Here is a 20080-nt window from a genome sequence, read left to right as displayed (position 1 = left end):
GAAAAATGTCTAAGAAGTGGTGACTAGACCCAAGGACAAGTCGGTAGTCACTTAGAAATGGATCTACAAGATTAAACATGGAGTTGATGTAATTAATGAGAAATACAAGGCAAGCTTCATGGATCATGATTTCTCACAAAAGGAAGGAATCGTCTATGATGAAATTTTTTCTCCAGTTTCTCGATACACCACTATACGATCCATAGTTACTCTTGTTGTGAATCAAGGATGGATCTTGCATCAAATGTGTATGTTTTAACCATGTACAACAATTAACTACAAACGAATTATTAAAATAGAAAATATACAATGGCAAGAACATAAAACAAATACACAAAGATTTTCCCCTGGACCCCAAAACCGGGACTACAATATTGATTTTTCGTTATTTTCCTTTCAATGTTATATTACATATATATACATTATGAAGCATTCATAAAATCCAATCCATTAACCCTATATTAGAACATAATTGTAGCTCCATTGACCATATCTACAAAATACCATGGCCAAAAAACCATCATGCCCAAAACCATGTGCAAAATCCATGCACAAAACTATGTGTATGTCTACTCACCATATTTGGTTCTGCCTCCCATCCTTGTCTCTGCATATATATAGGGAAAAAAAAATTCCCGAGGTGCTACGGCCAATGCAACGAACAAGGGTAGCTTTCGCCCACTCGCATGTGCGACTAGTCATGGAAGTAATATAACACACATCCAACATTCTCCCACTTGTTGTGTTCTTTTCCACACAGGGGATCACATGAGAGCTTAGTCATTGGTGCAGCCCTACAACGCCCATTGTTTCTCTATACCAAGAAAACTTCTTAGTGCTCACAGACTTTGTCAATGCATTTGCAACATTCTTCAAAGTGTCCACCTTTACCAGCAAAAACTTTTTGTCTTCAACCGTATCCCTTGCAAAGTGATACTGAACATCAATATGCTTTGTATTTCAATGATAACCAGGGTTCTTTGCGATTAAATGTGCACTTTGGCTATCACAGTCTATCCTTATAATGCGTTGTACTAGCCCCATACTTGAATACAAGCTCTATAACCAAACTGCTTTCTTTATTGCATGAGTGGTTGCCATATATTCTGCCTCTATAGTTGAAAGTGCCACTACATATTGTGCCTTGCTCATCCAACTAATTGCTCCCAAAAATAGGTTAAACACATACCCACTTGTAGATCTTCTGTGATCCAGATCTCGAGGTCAGTCAGTATCAACAAAGCCATGAATGTCCAAAAATATATCTAATCCTGGTCTTCCTTGGTAGCATAGACCATAATCACTAGTGCCACATAAATACCTGAAAAATCACTTCACTGTTGTCCAATTCTCCTTCGCTAATTTTGATATAAACATGCTCAATACTCCCACTAAATGTGCAATTTTTTGTCTAATACAGACCATTGCATACATTAGGCTACCGACTACAATTTCATATGGAAGATGGGACATGTCCTCTTCCTCTTATTGTGTCTTGGGAAATTTTTCAACAGATAACTTCACACCTACAGGAATAGGAACCTTCATCGATTTACTATCTTGAATATTAAACCTCTATAGTATTGTCCTCACATAGTTCCTCTGGTTTAACCATAGATTCCTCTTTTCCCGACCTTGTTTAATTTCCATGCCAAAATATAGTTTGCAGCACCAAGATCCTTCATGTCGAATTTGGAGGAGAATTGGGTCTTCATATCCTAGATAATTTCTTTGTCATTTCTAATCAACAGCATATCATCCACATACAAGACCAAAAAAATAACACGGTCACCAATTAATTTAAAATAAACACAGGGTTTCACTTTTCTTCTGGTGAAACCAAGGCCCCATATATATGTATCAAATTTTTTATACCACATCCTTGGTGACTTTTTAACCCATACAAATAATATTTTGACCTGCATACCAGTTCTTTATTACCCTTCACCACAAATCCTTCAAGTTGCTTCATGTAGATCTCTTCTTCTAGATCCTCATGAAGAAATGTTATCTTCACATCCATCTGTTCTACCTCAAAATCAAAAGCAGTAGCAACAGATAAAAGTAATCTTATAGAAGCTAACTTGGAAAAAGGAGAAAAAAGATCACCAAAATCAATTCCCAGCACCTGGGAATAACATTTTTCTACCAATCGAGCTTTGTATTTCTCCACCTTTCCTTTTGCATTCATATTCTTCTTAAACACCCATTTTCTTCCAATGGGTTTCCTTCCAGCCGACAACTCCACTAGATCCCAAGCCTCATTTTTGTCCAAAGATGCCATTTCATCAACCATGGCCTCTTTCCAGAGTTTTCCACCCTCTGAATATACTTCCTCCCTGGAAGTTATGGGATCATCAGCAGTAATAGATAAATAAAAATTTGAATAGAAAGAATATGGACTATACCTTTCTGGTTGCCTTCTCTCTCGAATTGATCTTCTCAAAGCTATAGTTTGTGGCTCTTCATATTCTGATTCTTGTTTTGTTGTAGATTCTAATTCTTCCTCCTTTACCTCAAACTCTATCTTCCCATGTTCCTTTGGCAGGAATTCATGTTTATTAAAATATTTCACCTCTATAAACATCACATCTCTATTGTACACAACCTTCTTTGTTTTTGGGTTCCAAATCGTATAACCTTTTAAACCATCCTTATACCCAATAATTATGCACCTTTGAAATTTACTATCCAACTTGGTTCTTTCTCCTCTATAACATGTACATATGAATCATAGCCAAATACCATCAAATGTAAAAGAGAGGGATTCTTACCAGTCCATGGCTCATGCGGAGTCTTATCCTCCAATGTTGATGAAGGTGATTTGTTAACCATTGTAACATGCAGTCTCCACTGCCTCTACCCAAAATTCCTAGCCTAACCCAACACAAGTAAGCATGCTTCTTTCCTTTTCCATCAACGTTCTATTCATTCTTTCTGCAACTCCATTTTTTTGAGGTGTGTACGGAATAGTCTTTTATGATACTATACCACACTTCTTACAAAACTCGTCAAATTCCTTCTTGCAGAACTCTTCACCATTATCTGTCCTCAACACCTTGATATTCTTCTTTGTTTGGTTTTCCGCTAGAGCCTTAAATTATTTAAACTTGACAAAGGCTTCATATTTCTTCCTGAGGAAATATATCCATGTATTCCTTGAGAATTCATCTATAAAGGAGAGATAGTACACAGACTTATCCAGTGATGGAACCGACATAGGTCCAAACACATCATTATGCACAAACTCTAATATCGCTTTCACCCTCTTAGCACCAGAGGGGAAACTCACCCAATTTTTCTTCCCATATACAAAATATTCACAGAAATCGAAATCCAAATAGAAATTAGACATATCATTACCATGCAGTATTCGAAGGCCCTTCTCTCCAATATGTCCCAACATGGTCTTTTCTCCATAGACCACTAGGTTTTCTACTCCACTTTTGGGAACCACAGAACTATTGCACCCATCAATAATAGTGCTACCCTGAAACTTGTATAGAGTTCCAATCCAAACTCCCAACATCAATATGAGTGCTCCCTAAACTATCTTGTAGGTATCTTTATCGAACATTGTTTTTACACCTGCATCATCCATCTTGCTTACAGAAAATAGATTTCTGGCCAATGGAGGAATATGCAGAAAAAAAGGAAGTGTTCTAATCCTTTCACCTTGCAACTTCAACTTGACTTTTCTGCGTCTAATTATTCTAGCCTTCCTATCATCCCCTAAAAACACATCACCACGATCATATTTCTCATACTTGCAGAACCAATCCCTATGGGGAATGAAGTGAAAGGATGCACCTAAGTCAATCAACTATGCCTCATGATATACATGTGTACTTGAAGAAGAATCCAAGTACACATCCCCACCTTCATCTGAGGTGTATTTCACCTCTGTAAATGGAGAATCATCAAATCCATTTCCTTTCTCAGGAGCTTTATATCTACAATCCTTTTGTAGTGTCTGTCCTTTCCACATTTCCAACATACCTTTACAAGTTTTCATGGATATTTAGATATCCCTCTAGATTTAGATCTCCCACTTGAGGACTTATTTTTTTTTTTTTTCTGGGACCGTCCATGTACAGATACAAAATCTCCATTTTGGCTCTCCATATTTTTCCATCGCATCTCCTCTGATGATCTGAAAATCACTCATGAGTGATCTCAGTTAATTAATTAATGAATGAAGGTATTACAAATTCATGTGTTGGTGTGTGTGTCTATGTTATCTTAGGCAACGGATTGATCAGATTGCAAAATACACAGACAATGGAAAATGGAAAACAGTAAGAGAAACACAGTAAGCAAATACAAGAACACAACAAATTAATAAGGAGTTCACCCAATCCTCCTGGGCTACGTCTCTAGTCCAGCTTTCAGGGGTGGCCTTATTTTTATTGTGTCTTTAAAGCAGAGTTTTTACAGTGAGGAGCTCAATTTGAGTCTCCTGAAACAGATAATGCTTAGTAGGGTGGTTCTTGGATTCCCCAAGCCACTAGAGTGCACAGACTCTTTCTTACCAAGTCTCGACCTCACTGGTCTTAATGGGATGAGTCCAATCTGGTACTTAGTTCTCAACAAATATCCTCACAGGGATCGCTTGAACCTCTCAAGCTTGGTTCTGTCTGCTCGATGTTGCCTTAACTCTGCAGATCAGCTCGGCTCTCTGTTTTCAACTTCTTGCTTTTCTCTGTTCTGGCTCTCTCACTCGCTTATTCGCTTGTTCTCTGTCTATTCGTTCATGGCTTAAATCCAATCCATCCTCTGACTGCTCACTTCCTCTTCTGCCCCTTCGGGTCACCTACTGTTGTTCGCTTGGAGTTCCCTGCCTTTGCATCATCGTAACTGCGTAACGTCTCACAGGGAAGTGGCCACTTGTCCTCCCACGAACTGCGCCAGCTCTTCCTCAAACGATTTGGTATTTTGGTTATGCTGTGTAATGATTCATCCACCAACTCAGTGGTCAAATCAAACTTCAGACTTTTATATGCCGCAGCTTATTTCTCCCTCCAGATCTGGTTTCTCATCGGGCGCAATCTCCGCCATTAGATCTGGAGCCCCCAGATCCTATGGTGTTTTCTCTTATCACGCAGTTGACTTGCTCGGATGTGAGCCCGCGATGAGAGGTGGTTTTCTCTCTCATCCACTAGACACGCATCATGCAATGTGTGCAATCACTCGTTCTCTGCCAAATCCTCTTATCGCCCAAAGTGCCTCCGATATTCTGCCGGTTTTGGAGCGCGGGACCCGCCTTTCGCTTTAGTGCTTTCCCTATGGTTTCTTGGCTTCCCATGCGACCGAGCGCCTGGGGCCTTTCCTTCTTGAGGAGTTTTGCCCAGCGATGCACGATTAGTGCTAATCACGCTAAGCCCTAATTGTGCATCTGAAACAACCTCTGTTTTCTGATCCGGACTTCCTAACTGCCTGTTTGCGTCCTACGCAGTCTCTATGGGCCTCGGTAAGTGCACTTTGACCGAGGTCCTCATCGTTCCTTGCTGGCTACAAACTGCCACTGTTTAGAGGTCCTTCCTGATAGCTCTTTGTTCATAAGTTTTTGAAGTCTGTCCTTATTTGATACAGTCATAGCATTTTTGATAGTTTTTCATGGATCCAATTCGGATCACGACGTTTCCACTGAAAAAGCTTTTGGACCACCAAAAGTTGGTTCTAAAGCATCGATTAAGTGAGGGTACAATTGTCTCACTTGTCCAATCTCTATCCACTTTGCACTGCTTGGCTTCGAACCCTTGAGCCCAATTCTGAGGTACTCAACATCTCCCCTGCACGTCGTCCTCACCTTCCTGTCCAGAACTGTGTCCTCCTGCAATTCATTAAGATATTCAGGTAGCAGGTCAATAATAGAAAGCAATTGACTCTGCTCTTCAGGATCCTCAATTAGTGAAGGTTCAAACAATCTCAAGAAATCTGCATTCACGACTGAGTAGATGTGCATGTAAGCTGGTAGATCAAGGTGAAAAGCATTCTCACCAATTTTCTCAAGTATCCTAAAAGGTCCATACCTGATAGGCTTTAGCTTTTTACCTTCACCTTACATGTTGTCCTTGCTGATATGCAGCCAGATTTGGTCACCAACTTGGAAAATATTCTCCATCCGATGCTTGTCATGCCTTGCCTTGTATTTGGCTTGGCTCTTTTCCAGCTATTCCTGTACTGCCTGGTGGATATTTTGGATCTATTCAATGAACCTAGTTTCCCTGTCCACATCACTGTGTCCCTCAACTGTAGTGTCTTTACCAAAGACAAAATCCAAAGGAGACCTTGGTGTAAAACCAAAACAGGTCTCAAAAGGAGATCTCTATGTAGAAGAATGTTTTGCTCAGTTCTAAGCATGTTGCACATAACACAAATGTTCATACCAAAGCTTAGGATGCTTGCTACAATATCCTCTGAGTAACTAGATTGCTGTCCTATTTACCACTTCTGTCTGGCCATCAGTTTGTGGATGGAAAGCTGTGCTCTTCTTCAGTTTGGTGTCCATCAGTTCCCACAGACTTGACCAAAACTTCCCCACAAATCAGGTGTCTCGATCAGATACAATGTAAGTTGGTAATCCAAAATGAACCCATACATGTTGAAGGAATAGTTTTGTAGTTTGTTCAGTTGTAATCTATTTACTACAAGTTATCAAAATACCCATTTTTCTGAACCTATCCACAACATCATACAGGTAATCATGACCTTTCCTAGATTTAGGCATTCCTCCAACAAAATCCATGGAAACACTTTCCCAAGGATGAGAAGGAACTGGTAATGGAGTGTACAAGCCTAGTTTTCTGTTGCTGGGCTTGCTTTTAGCACACATAGTACACCCTCTTACATATCTAGAAACTGTCTCGTTCATTTTTGGCCAATAGCAAAATCTTTGCAGCTGTGCAACTATTTTACTTACCCCAAAATGACCTAATATTAGAGAAGTGTATGCTTCTCGAATTATCTTTACTCTTTCAGTTTGTGGAATGCATAGCTTCCCACAATGATATAGGAGTTGGTCCTTTACATGATAGTCCAATTCTTCTATTCTTTTTCCTTGACTTAAAGTTGCATATACATATTTGAAATCTATATCTTGAGCATATTGTTCAATGTAGCTCTCATGTAACACAGAATTATGCTTAAGTATAGTAGATGCATTTATAATGGGTCTAGATAACATATCTGCAACTTTATTATGTATGCCCTTTTTATATCTGATGACTAAATGAAACTGTTGTAGAAAACCCATCCATCTATAGTGCCTTGATTGCTGCAACTTAGTTTGGGAGTGTAGCTATTGAAGTGGTTGATGATCAATATGTATTACTGTCTCTTTGCCCATTAAGTAATGTTTCCACTTTTTCACACTCTGTACTAGTGCATATAGTTCTTTATCATATGTAGGATAGTTAACTACTATAGAATTAAATGTCTCAGAATGATAACATATGGGTTTACCGTGTTGTGTCAACACTGCTCCCATGACATAGTCACTGGCATCCATTTGGATCTGAAATGGTCTTTGAAGATCAGGCAGTGCTAGTACTGGTGTTGTACTAATATTTTCTTTCAAGGTGTAGAAGGCTTTTTGTTGTTTGCCTCCCCATTGAAACACCTTGTTCAATCCTATTAAAGCATGTAAGGGAGTTTCAATTAAGGAAAACTTAGAAATGAACTTTCTCCAATATTGTGCTGCCCCTAAGAAGCTTCTAACTTCTGTAGCAGATTTGGATTTAGGCTAGTTCACAATGACTGCCACTTTAGAGGGATCTATCTTCAATTCACCATCCCCTACCATATGTCCCAAATAATTCAAAGATGTTTTTCCAAATTCACATTTTGAGAGCTTAACATAAATTTTTTCTCTTTTCAAAACATCTAGTGTTTGCTTAACATTATTTAAATGTTCTTCCCATGTTTTTCTAAATATCAGAATGTCATCCAGATACAGAATAACAAAATCATCAAGAAAAGGTATGAGTACATCATTCATTAATCTCATGAAAGTAGCAGGAGCATTAGTTAAGCCAAAAGGCATAACCAGCCACTCATACAATCCCTGCTTTGTTTTGAAAGCAGTCTTCCATGCATCTTGTTCTACAACTCTGACCTAATGGTATCCACTATGCAAGTCTAACTTAGAAAAATAAACAGCTTCTTTCAATTGATCCAACATATCATCTATGCAAGGAAGGGGATAACGATTTTTTATTGTTATCTTATTCAATGCTCGGTAATCAATGCACATTCTTCATGAGCCATCTTTCTTTCTCACCAAAACAATTGGAGATCCACATGGTGATGTGCTAGGTCTGATGACCCCCTTCTCGAGCAACTCCTGCACCTACTTCTTGATTTCAGCATTCTCTAAAGTAGACAACCTATACATTCCAATGTTAGGCAATGTATCATCTTGCTGCAAATTATTTTCATGCACTATTTCCTTTTTGGGTGGCAGACCTTTAGGTTCTTGAAACAAGATATCATACTCTGAAACAACCTTTTCTAAATCAGCTTGCTGTTTAGCACTACAACCCTCAAATACATTGGTTTTATCAGGTTTCTTTTCCTTTACAACCATCAGTAAGAATTTTTTGCAGGAATTTATCATTCGTTTCATCTGCCCTGAGTTTATGAGAGTATAATTATTCTTGAGCTTATGAGCTCTTACAAAGTATTCGATTCCATCTTTAACAAGTAGATACTTTTTCTCATCTCTATAGAAAATAGCTTTTTTGTCATACAAGTAAGGACTTCCTAAAACAATTCCACATATATCCAAAGGAATTATGTGTAACTCAACCTCATCTACAAATGCTGATCCAAAAGAAAACTTGAGTTTGCATTGTCTAGTCACTTGTAGTTGTGCTTTATCATTTAACCATCCTAATGGGTATGGTTTCTTCTGAGGTGTAGTCACTAATCCCAACTTCTTTACAATTGCTTCAGAAATTAAATTTACTTGTGAGCCACTATCAAACAAGGTATCAATCTTTTGATGTTTGGAAACAACTCGAATGTGGAAAAACTCATGTCTTTTTCTCTCATTTTCTTCATCAATAGTAGATTGTGCAGAATTACTAGTAGATACTTCATAATTCTAACCTCTCATACCTATGGCTACAATAGTTATTTCATCTCCTGAGTCTAACCCCAAATCTTTTTGAATAGCTGCAGCAGTCTTCTTCTTCTTTCCCTCGAACTTCTTAGGTCTCAGCTCTGGATGCAAAATCCAACAGTGCTCATCATCATGCCCATCCTTCTTATAGTGAGTGCATGAAGACTTGCTTTTATGTGCAGTGTTAGCCTTCCTTGCTTTCCATTTCTACTTTCTTTTCTCCTTATTCTTGCTTGCAGTGGGTTGGGACAATCCCCCAACTTTTGGACTTCCATTCTTTCCTCTAGCTTCTAGATTAGTAGCCTGTAGATACCTCATCTATACTAGTGGGATTAAACATGAGGATAATGTGCCTCATGTAGCTGTGTAGACCACCGATGTACTTCAACAGAGTCTCACGTGAGTCTAATGAGATTCCTAGAATCAATGCTCTCTTCCTAAATCCTTGGGTGTATCCTTGTACACTTTGCCCTTTCAACTGTCGAAGAGTTTGCCAACTCATCATGGCTTGATGCATGTAGGCCAATGGATAGAACTACTTTTTGATTGCAGAAACAAATTCACTCTAGACAGAGATAGTCTTACCATGTCTCTTCAGGTCAACTTGGGTCCTGCCTTCCCACCAAACCAAGGCAGTGCCTCCAAGGCGTAGGCTTGCCAGCTGAATCTTGCTCTTGTCTGAATCGATACTCTTCACTCTGCAATAAACATCAATTTGTCTAATCCAATTCTCCATCTCTTCTGCATTCAACTCTCGATCATATATAGGTAAATCAAATTTAACATCTAGCTTAATCAAAGATGCCTTCTTTTTATGTTCAGGGCTATTAGGAGGTGTAAGAAAGCTTTCTTCTTTCCCTTTGCCTTTTGAGTGGTCATGGAGGAAAGACTCATCTTCTCCTTTGTCTTGTTTGGAGCCTGATGCATCTTCATCCTTGTGTTTTCTAAAATCCTTATACATTTCCTCTACCATGGACCTTATGGCTAGGAAACTATCTATGAATTGAGGGTCTGGCCCCACAGAACCTTCTTCTGACATTGTCTTTTGAGGATAGACTCTCCCAATTTCAGGATTAGTTTTGACTAACTCTCCTTCTCCTAATTTGAGCTTTGATCTAGTTAGCATTCAACAACTAAATCCAACACAAGCTTGTCTAACCTTAACAGCCTAAAGCTCTGATACCATGTGATCTGAAAATCACTCGTGAGTGATCTCAGTTAATTAATTAATGAATGAAGGTATTACAAACTCATGTGTTGGTGTGTGTGTCTATGTTATCTTAGGCAACGGATCGATTAGATTTCAAAATACACAGACACTGGAAAATGGAAAACAGTAAGAGAAACACAGTAAGCAAATACAAGAACATAACAAATTAATAAGGAGTTCACCCAATCCTCCTGGGCTACGTCTCCGGTCCAGCTTTCAGTGGCGGCCTTCTTTTTATTGTGTCTTTAAAGCAGATTTTTTACAGTGAGGAGCTCAATTTGAGTCTCCCGAAACAGATAATGCTTAGTAGGGTGGTTCTTGGATTCCCCAAGCCACTAGAGTGCACAAACTCTTCCTTACCAAGTCTCAACCTCACTGGTCTTAATGGCATGAGTCCAATTTGGTACTCGGTTCCCGAAAGATATCCTCATAGGGATCGCTTGAACCTCTCAATCTTGGTTCTGTCTGCTCGATGATACCTTAACTCTGCAGGTCATCTCGGCTCTCTGTTCTCAGCTTCTTGCTTTTCTCTGTTCTGGCTCTCTCACTCACTTATTCGCTTGTTCTCTATCTGTTCGTTCATGGCTTAAAGCCAATCCATCCTCTGACTGCTCGCTTCCTCTTTTGCCCCTTCGGGTCGCCTGCTGTTGTTCGCTTGGAGTTCCCTGCCTCTGCATCATCGCAACTGTGTAACATCTCACAAGGAAGTGGCCACTTGTCCTCCCATGAACTGTGCCAGCTCTTCCTCAAACAGTTCGGTATTTCGATTATGTTGTGTAATGATTCATCCGCCAACTCAGAGGTCAAATCAAACTTTAGACTTTTATATGTCGTAGCTTATTTCTCCCTCCAGATGCAGTTTCTCATCGGGTGCAATCTTCGCCGTTAGATCTAGAGCCCCCAGATCCTTTGATGTTTGCTCTTATTGCGCGGTTGACTTGCTCGGACGTTAGCCCGTGATGAGGGTGGTTTTCTCTCTCATCCGCTGGACACGCATCGTACAATGTGTGGAATCGCTCTTTCTCTGCCAAATCCACTTACCGCCCAAAGTGCCTCCGATATTCCGCCAGTTTCGGAGAGCGGGACTCGCCTTTCACTTTAGTGCTTTCCCTACAGTTTCCTGGCTTCCCATGCGACCGAACGCTCGGGGCCTTTCCTTCTCGAGGGGTTTTGCCCAGCGATGCGCGATTAGCGCTGCATCAAAAACGGCCTCCATTTTCCGATCTGGACTTCCTAACTGCCAATTTGCATCCTGCGCGGTCTCCATGGGCCTCGGTCAGCGCACTTTGACCGAGGTCCTCATCGTTCCTTGTTGGCTACAAACTGCCACTATTCAGAGGTCCTTCCTGATAGCTCTTTGTTCACAAGTTTTTGAAGTCTATCCTGATTTGATACAGTCATAGCATTTTTTATAATTTTTCATGGATCCAAATCAGATCATCTGATAGCAAGGATGAGACTATTTCATCATAATTCAAGGTAGTTGTATAGCTACCTATTGCAATAATTAGACTATCCCACAAATCTTCTATAGAACACAACAAATTGATGCACTTATCTTCATCTAAATTTTTTTATATCAACAAATAAAAATTGTCTTACCATAGTGTTAAAGGTATTTAAATTCTCTATCACCGCATCTCCATCCTTCATCCTTAGGTTATACAACTTTTTTCTACAAGAACAATTTGTTCACCAGAGACTTAGATTGGTATAAAATCCCTAACTTGACCCACAAATCCTTCTTCGTAACTTCCCCTAATACATTCAACAATACTAAATCTAAGATACATAATCATATTGTGCTCTTTTCCTTCTGATCCAACTTTTTCCATTCTTCTTATGACGTTGTCATTGGTTTAGTACCCGAATTTGCTACAACCCACTGATATTTATCAACCAAAAGATCCTCCATTAAATTTCTTGGTCTCTATCTTTACACTACTTGCCATCTTCTTTCACCACAAGAATCGATCCCGTAGATCTCCCACTGAACAGGGTCTAGCATAGACCCGAGAAAAACCCCTCAGCAGCAATGGTGTCCCCTTGAAGCCGAAACAACTCTGATACCAAATGTAGGTTTTAACCCTATACAACAATTACCTGCAAATGAATTCTTAAAACAAAAATTATAAAATGGAAATAACATAAAACAAATACACAGATATTTTCCTGTGGATCCCAAACTAGGACTACCAGATTGATTTTTATTATTTTCCTTTCAAGTTACAACACACACACATATATATACATTCTAAAGCATTCATAAACCCCAATCCATTAACCTTGGGTTAGAACATAACCATAGTTCCATTCACTGAATCAACAAAATACCATGCCAGGCAAAAAAACATCATGCCCAAAAACATGTGCAAAACCCATGCACAATACCATGGGTAGGTCCGCCCACCATTTGTTGGTCTCCCTGCCATCCTTAGGTCCACATCCCATCTTTGTGTCTACATCCCATCCTCAGGTCTGCATATATATATATGGAAAACAATATTTCCTAGGGAAATGCCCCGAACCCCAAGTAGGGGGGCTACCTTCCCCAAGTAAACCGCCCCTCCCTTGTTACCCCCTTAATGCACATGGGAACAATATAACACACACCCAACAAAATGGATGCCAAGATCGAAATCCTACATGGCACACTTAAGGAAGAAGTCTACTTAGAACAGCCTTAGGGGTTTGAAGAGAAGGATAGAATAACTCATGTATGTAGGTTGAAGAAATCCCTCTATGGGTTAAGGCAGGCCCCTAGGGCTTGGTATGAGAGGATAGACAGCTCTCTCATGAAGTTGGGATTTACATGGAGCTATGTTGTTCTGAACTTATACTTCAAGGTGGAAAAGAACATTCCAATTATTTTGGTCTTATATGTTGATGATCTATTTCTGACTGGTGAAAACCCTCTCATTTATCAATGTAAGAGGGAGTTGACTTCTAAATTTGAGATGAAGGACCTAGGATTGATGCATCACTTCCTAGGCTTGGAGGTCTAGCAAAATCTAGGTGAGATTTTCATTTCTAAAGGAAAATATATTTTGAAGTTGTTAGAAAGATGTGGCATGGTGGACTGCAAGTCTGTGACTACACCGATCAAATTAAATTTCAAAAAGCTATGTGGAAATGTTGTTGGTCCAGATTTGGAAAATCCTACCAAATATAGACAATTTGTGAGAGCGTTGATGTTCTTGGTGAACACACAACCAAAAATATGCTTTGTTGTTAATAAATTGAATCAATTTATGGTTTAGCCTCATCATATACATTAGGTTGTTGCAAAGAATATTCTAAGGTATCTTCATTGTACTATCAACCATGAACTGAGGTACATTTCCAGGGATCTAATATTACATGGATATACTGATTCCAATTGGGTTGGAAGTGTGGTCGATAGAAAAAGCACACATGGATGTTGCTTCTCTTTGGGATCTGCTTCCATATCATGGATGAGCCAAAAAACAAAATTGTTGCATTAAGTGTCGCTAAGGCTAATATATTCCAACTAGTATGGCTTGTTGTGAAGCCATTTGGTTGAGGCAAATTTTGGATACGATCATCATTTATTTTGATAATTCACTTTTCATAGAATTTCATGTTCCATGAACGATCCAACTATATTGATATTAGGTATCATTTTATCAAAGATATGGTACAACACGGAGCAATAAGGCTCCAACACATAAGGACGGACAAACAAATTTCTAACATCCTCACAATGCCTTTGGGAAAGGCCAAGTTTTCTTATCCTTCAAATGTAAACTTAGAGTCGCGGAAAGACCCTCCCATGACAATCCCAATTGAGTTGGAAATTGAATTTTGGGAGCTCCTAGGGGCCTCAGGTACTTCTTAGAGTTATATGAGCAGAGGGTGAGTGGTTACCCTTCTCCTATGGAGTACATACCCCAGCTTGTCTGCATAGGGTGAGTGGTTCACCTTCCCTCATGGAAACCCCATCATACATCCTACCCTTGTAGTCTAGGACTCTTGGGAAGTAACTATCATTTTTCCAATGAGTTGGGACAAGTGGATAGGGTTAATTAGTACTACTGATGGACATGTCAGGTACTACTATATTCCCTATGGCTAGGATGCATGATGCTCAACAACTTGATCACTAAGGATCAAGCTTGGTAGGGATTCTATCCCTGGACATGAGGAATTTCCTCTATCATTTTGGAAAGAGTGGCAGGGTCTTGTGACTCACCCTCTTTCAATCCTTTCTTATTAAACTATGATATCAATCTTCAGTAGAGATGAGACAAGATGTAGAGATAACACACGATGGACATGATGGGATAATAATGGATGAATGTTAACAGCTGGAATTCCTCCCTAGTTGAGAGGGAGTGTTAAAGAGTTCAACTAGGGGCTAATTCCCCAAGTTCCTAGAAGACTTATATATATATATATATATATATATATAGATATATATATATATATATATATATATATATATATATATATATATATATATATATATATATATATATATAATGAATAATTAACTAATTACACTAAAGATATCCCTTTTTTAAATTGGTCAGGCTAGGCATTGTCTACTTCTTTCATCTACTTTTGGCATATGTTTGTTTGTTGTTTTGTCCATTAACTGACATATTTTCAAAATTTGACACCTCTGCCAGGGTAACAATGAAAGAGGCACGAGAAAAAAACTTAATAATACTGGATTTACTCATTTAAAACAAAATGTAGATCTTGACATCCAAATCTTACTATTAATGGTATTTATATTAACAATAAATAATGTATTATATGTGTGTGCGCCTACGTGGTAAATGAGTAAATTTATTCACAGTTAAACGATACAAAAATTGTGAAATCTTCATTTACTGAGACGATCCATGCAAGCCACCGAACCTTATCTGCATCTCATATCATTCACGGTGAAATATTTATTTACCATGACGATTGCTACAGGCCCACCGAACCTGATCTACATCTCAAAAATTTTATGTTACTCTTCCAGTAGAAAACACTCTCGAGTTTGTGCAGCAAATTCAGAGATTGAGGGATTGAATCTCATTAAATGAAGAGAAGATATGTCAGACTCATGTGGTCAGGTGCATGTGTTTTCCCTTCTTTCTTGGTGTAACGAGGGATCCCTTGCTCATCGATCAAGTTTTATTGGAATGAAGTTGAAGCCACTGCTGGGAAGCTATCCTCGCTTTGGCTACCCGTTTCCATTTGCAGTGTCTCCAGTGAAAGTAAAACAAAATATACTATTGGCGAAGGCAAGAATTTCTCTTTGAATTTAAATGATCATTTTGATATATTTTTCCACTTTCGACAATAATCTATTGTGCGGGTGAATATCTGTAATTTTTATCTGAAAATTGCAGTAAAGAGAAGTTAGATCTTCAAGCAAAAATGTTTAAAATCCAACCATCCTAAAGTGTGATCATTTTTATGTTTACCCTCAAATTTCGGGTTAACATTTAGTGAAAAAATCAACTACTTTACTCTGGAAATTCCAGATTACATTATGTGATTTCCCGCCCTCCCGCCATTAAATTGTAGTAAGAGTGTTAAATATGCAGCGGAAGCTTAAATCATGTAAATTCTAGTTTTGTATTTTTCAATTCCGAATGTCATTTGGTTGAAATAAATATTTAAACATTTAACGTCAGAAGTTTGTGATATTTGTCCGCATGTGTCCAAAATTCATTTAACTAAACTAAAGGCAACTTGTAGTTCTTGTAAGTATATTTACCTTGAAATTCGAGAATAATATGTAGTTGGTTTATCTTTGCATAAATTCCCATAGTTTCTCAACCTATGACAGTTGATCCTTCACTTATTGCTTGAAATATTAAATATAATGTAGAGTTCACACCTTATTTATTTCCTTTTAAATTTGAGCTTCCATAAGCTTACATGGCGATTGCTGAGAGTGTACGAGATAGTCTGATTCGATGGTGCAATGAGATAATGGAGTACAATGATGAGATTAATCCTAAGGAGACTTATTATTTATCAATGGAGTTTTTATAGGCATGATTCTATCAAATCCCATTCTTCTTCTTCATTTTCTAAGGGTTTTTGATTGGGAATACATCTAAATTCCATTTTCTTTGGTGGAGGTGCATGTATATTAAGTTTGTTTGCTAGGGTATATGAAATTTTTGTTGAAGTAAAATATATGCTCGGAGGTATATATTTAGGGAATATTTATGTTCTAAAATATGTAACTCCACATTAACAACATAATATACTGTAAGGAATCTAAAGGAATTTTAGTATATACTGGTATTTGAATCTTTATATTTATATATTTTCTTTGATGGAACGCTTGTTTGTATATAACTAACCATTGTCTAGAAACAATTTTGACATTGAGCTAACTCATAGGGCTACCATCACACATTTAAGCTAGGGTGAGATCACTTCCTCTTTCCCAGCCCCTTCACACATATAACTAGAATGAGATCATTGGTGCCTTGCCAGGCCTAATTGGACAGTGAAGAATGAATATGCCATTAACTCGATTTTTATTATGTAACCATCTCACAAAATAGAAGAAAAGATGGATCAACGAATTCAAAATCAGCCTCTTCAAGGGGCCAACCTCCTTTACATTACACAAATGAACAATTCTTGGATGACACAAATGAAAAAACCTCCTTTCTATATATAGGAGTCTAAGGGGTCATAATATAATCAAAGCTCGCATAACAATAATAATATAAGGGCACAACAATAACAATAGTGGGCTTCTATGGGGCACAACAATAACAATATGGGGACAATAGGGGCACAACAATAACAATAGTAATGGGGGAATCACTAGTATTATAGGGACCTAACATGCCCCTCTCCTTCAAAAAATTGTGTTCCTCAATGCTTGAGTAGTTCTGGATGCTTATGTATAAGATTCTCATCCTCCCGTGTGGAATCTTCAGCGGGTAAGTTCTTCCACTTGATGAGATACTGTGAAATTGATCGATTGTGTAGCTATCAAGTTCTTGTTTTTGTTACTGCTTCAGTTTCCAATATGATTTTTCCTTCCTCGTCAAGTTTTGGCAATATTGTTTGAACTGGGAGTTGTCACCTATAACCTAATTTAAGCATGCAACATGGAAAACTGGGTTAACTCAGGAAGCTGCAAGAGGCTCAAATTTGTATGCCATAGTACCAATATTTTGCAACACCTTTTATGGACCATGATACTTTGGTGATAATTTATTATCCTTCTTAGATTTCTTGATGGACATTTGTTTATATGGTTGTAGCTGTAGAAATACCCAATCAACTACATCAAAACTTCTTTCGCTGTGATGTTGATCTGCATGTTGTTTCATTCTATTCTGCGCCAAAGTGAGGTTATTCTTTAGGAGTTGGAGAACTTGTTGTTGATTCTTTCTATGATCTTCCACTCCTTGAAACTTATAATTTTCTCTTAAATATGATGTGATGGACGGTGGATGATATCCATAAAGTGTCGTAAATTGGGTCATTTTTGTTGCAGTATGGAATGAAGTGTTATACCATGATTCAACCAGAGGCAACCATTTGACCTATTGTGTCTGTTTATCTGATACAAAGCAACGAAGATATCCTTCGAAACATTTGTTTACTATCTCTGTTTGCCCATCAGATTGAGGATGATAAGATGAGCTGTGAGCTAACCGAGTACCAAGACAAGAAAATAATTATGTCCAAAAATTTCCAGTGAAAATGGGATCTCTGTTGCTTACAATAATATTTGGGTTTCCATGTATCTTTTGAATTGTTTCCATAAACGCAGTAGAAACTGTACTGGATTTAAATGGATGAGATAATGCACAAAATTGTGCATACTTGGTAAGTCTGTAAACTACTACCATAATGACACTCTTTCCTTCGGAATTGGGTAAACCTGTGGTAAAATCCATTGAAACCTCCTCCCAATGTTGGCTTGGAATGGATAAAGGTTGTAATATACCTGGGGTCTTAATTTTTTCAACTTTATTTTGTTGGAAAACCAAACATTCTGCCAAAAATTTTTGAATATCAGATATAACACCATCCCAAAAAAATTCCTTCTTAACCCTGTGGTAAGTTTTTAAAAATCCTATGTGCCCCCTTGAGGGAGAGGTGTGAAATTCCATATGAATCTTTTGTTTGAGTTGGGAATTCATACATAGGTATAAGCGATCTTTGTACCATAACAAATCATTTTTCCAAATAAATGTATCAGATATACTGGGATCTTGTTGTATCGTTTGAATGAGTGACCACACTTCTTCATCATTCTTCCATTCATCCCTCGCTTTGTTTATCCAATCTGGTTGGATAATAAAAATGGCACAAAGAAATGCTTCCACATCCTCATCCTTTCTTGATAGTGCACCTCCCACAGCCTTTTTCTTCCCTTTTTTGTAGATGATTTTGATGAGCCCCAATTTTGGTACAATTTGGGCTCATTTTGGCCTATTTTGCTTGCTCAAACCATTCATTTTTATTGTTTATGCATACACTTCTTAGTTTATTCATGTTGTTTGTAGGAGAAAGGATAGGCACTTTATCTACGTAGCTAATGCATTGTGATTCCAGGTTTTGGCATTAAAAGGGAGCAAAAGACAACGAAAAGGTGGCAAGGAGACAACGAGTTGGAATTGCTGACGTAAGGAGAGGTTGTCCACGGTCTTGGGGGACATTCCTCGGGATCCTCACCAAGAACTCCGAGCCCCACTCCATCCTCCCTCCGAGCTTAATACACGGCCAGCTGTTCTATAGGAACAGCAGTTCAAAACTGCTCTACAGGAAACAACATTTATGATCATCCTACAGGATCAGCAGTTAAACTATAGATTGAACAGTCGAGCTCCTAGAATCATGGATACTTGTTGGAGCATCGTTTTGTATAAGTATAGAGGCATTAGCCTTGGTTAGGTTGTTGAAACTCTCGTGTTACTATTGTAATTTTGGAGCACAGCTCAAGTTTCGTTCTCTTTTGTAAGCCAATTTGGCATGATATCAGATTATGAATAAAGAAGACAGTTTGTGATCTAGTTCTGAGTTTCTTAAGGAGACTATAGCTCTTAGGTTAGGGCCCAACCTGAGAGCCATAGATCCCCTCTGCTGTAGTGTTGTTCCCATTTCATTTCCAGCACTTTGAGCTTTTCATTTGTACATGCAATTCGAATTACAGGTTGTTGAGTTGGTCTTTTTCATGAGTAGATAGGATTTGCTTATGGTGAGTTTGTTTACAGTCGTTTAGTGTAGCAGAGGATAGATAGAGTCCATTGGAGCTCCAACAAAAAGGTTGTTAGGACTCACTGCCATCTTTCTTGAAGATTGGGGTGCAGCCCATAGCTAGCCACCAAAAACACGCATTTCTTCACTTGATGATTGTTGCAATACAGTCACTGTTACGTTAGATGCTTCCTTGTCATCCACTCATGCACTGCACTCCTTTACCACAGCTTCATGCACATTCTCCTTCGCGTTTTTGATTGTTGATCATTGAATTATGAGCACAGGTAGTTAGGTTGATGCACTTTCGGTTTGATAACAGTCATAAGCATTTGTTACATTTACACTTCTCCCTCTCGGCCCATTACCTTCTCCTCCACCTTGATCACACATGCACACACATCTTCTCGACCTTCACTCCGCTCTGCTATCTCTCCAAAGACTTTCACTCCTCACATAGCTCCATTCTCTAGCCCTCGTTGTTGACCTAGTCCTCCATCTTCCAACCTACTCCCTTCATTCACTCCCTATCCCATTCCTTC

This window comes from Pinus tabuliformis, chromosome 9 (genome assembly GCF_031772625.1).
Source record: "Pinus tabuliformis cultivar Carrire ecotype Pingquan chromosome 9, CPIR1, whole genome shotgun sequence".
Lineage (NCBI taxonomy): Eukaryota > Viridiplantae > Streptophyta > Pinopsida > Pinales > Pinaceae > Pinus > Pinus tabuliformis.
Note: the sequence above shows the minus strand (reverse complement) of the source record.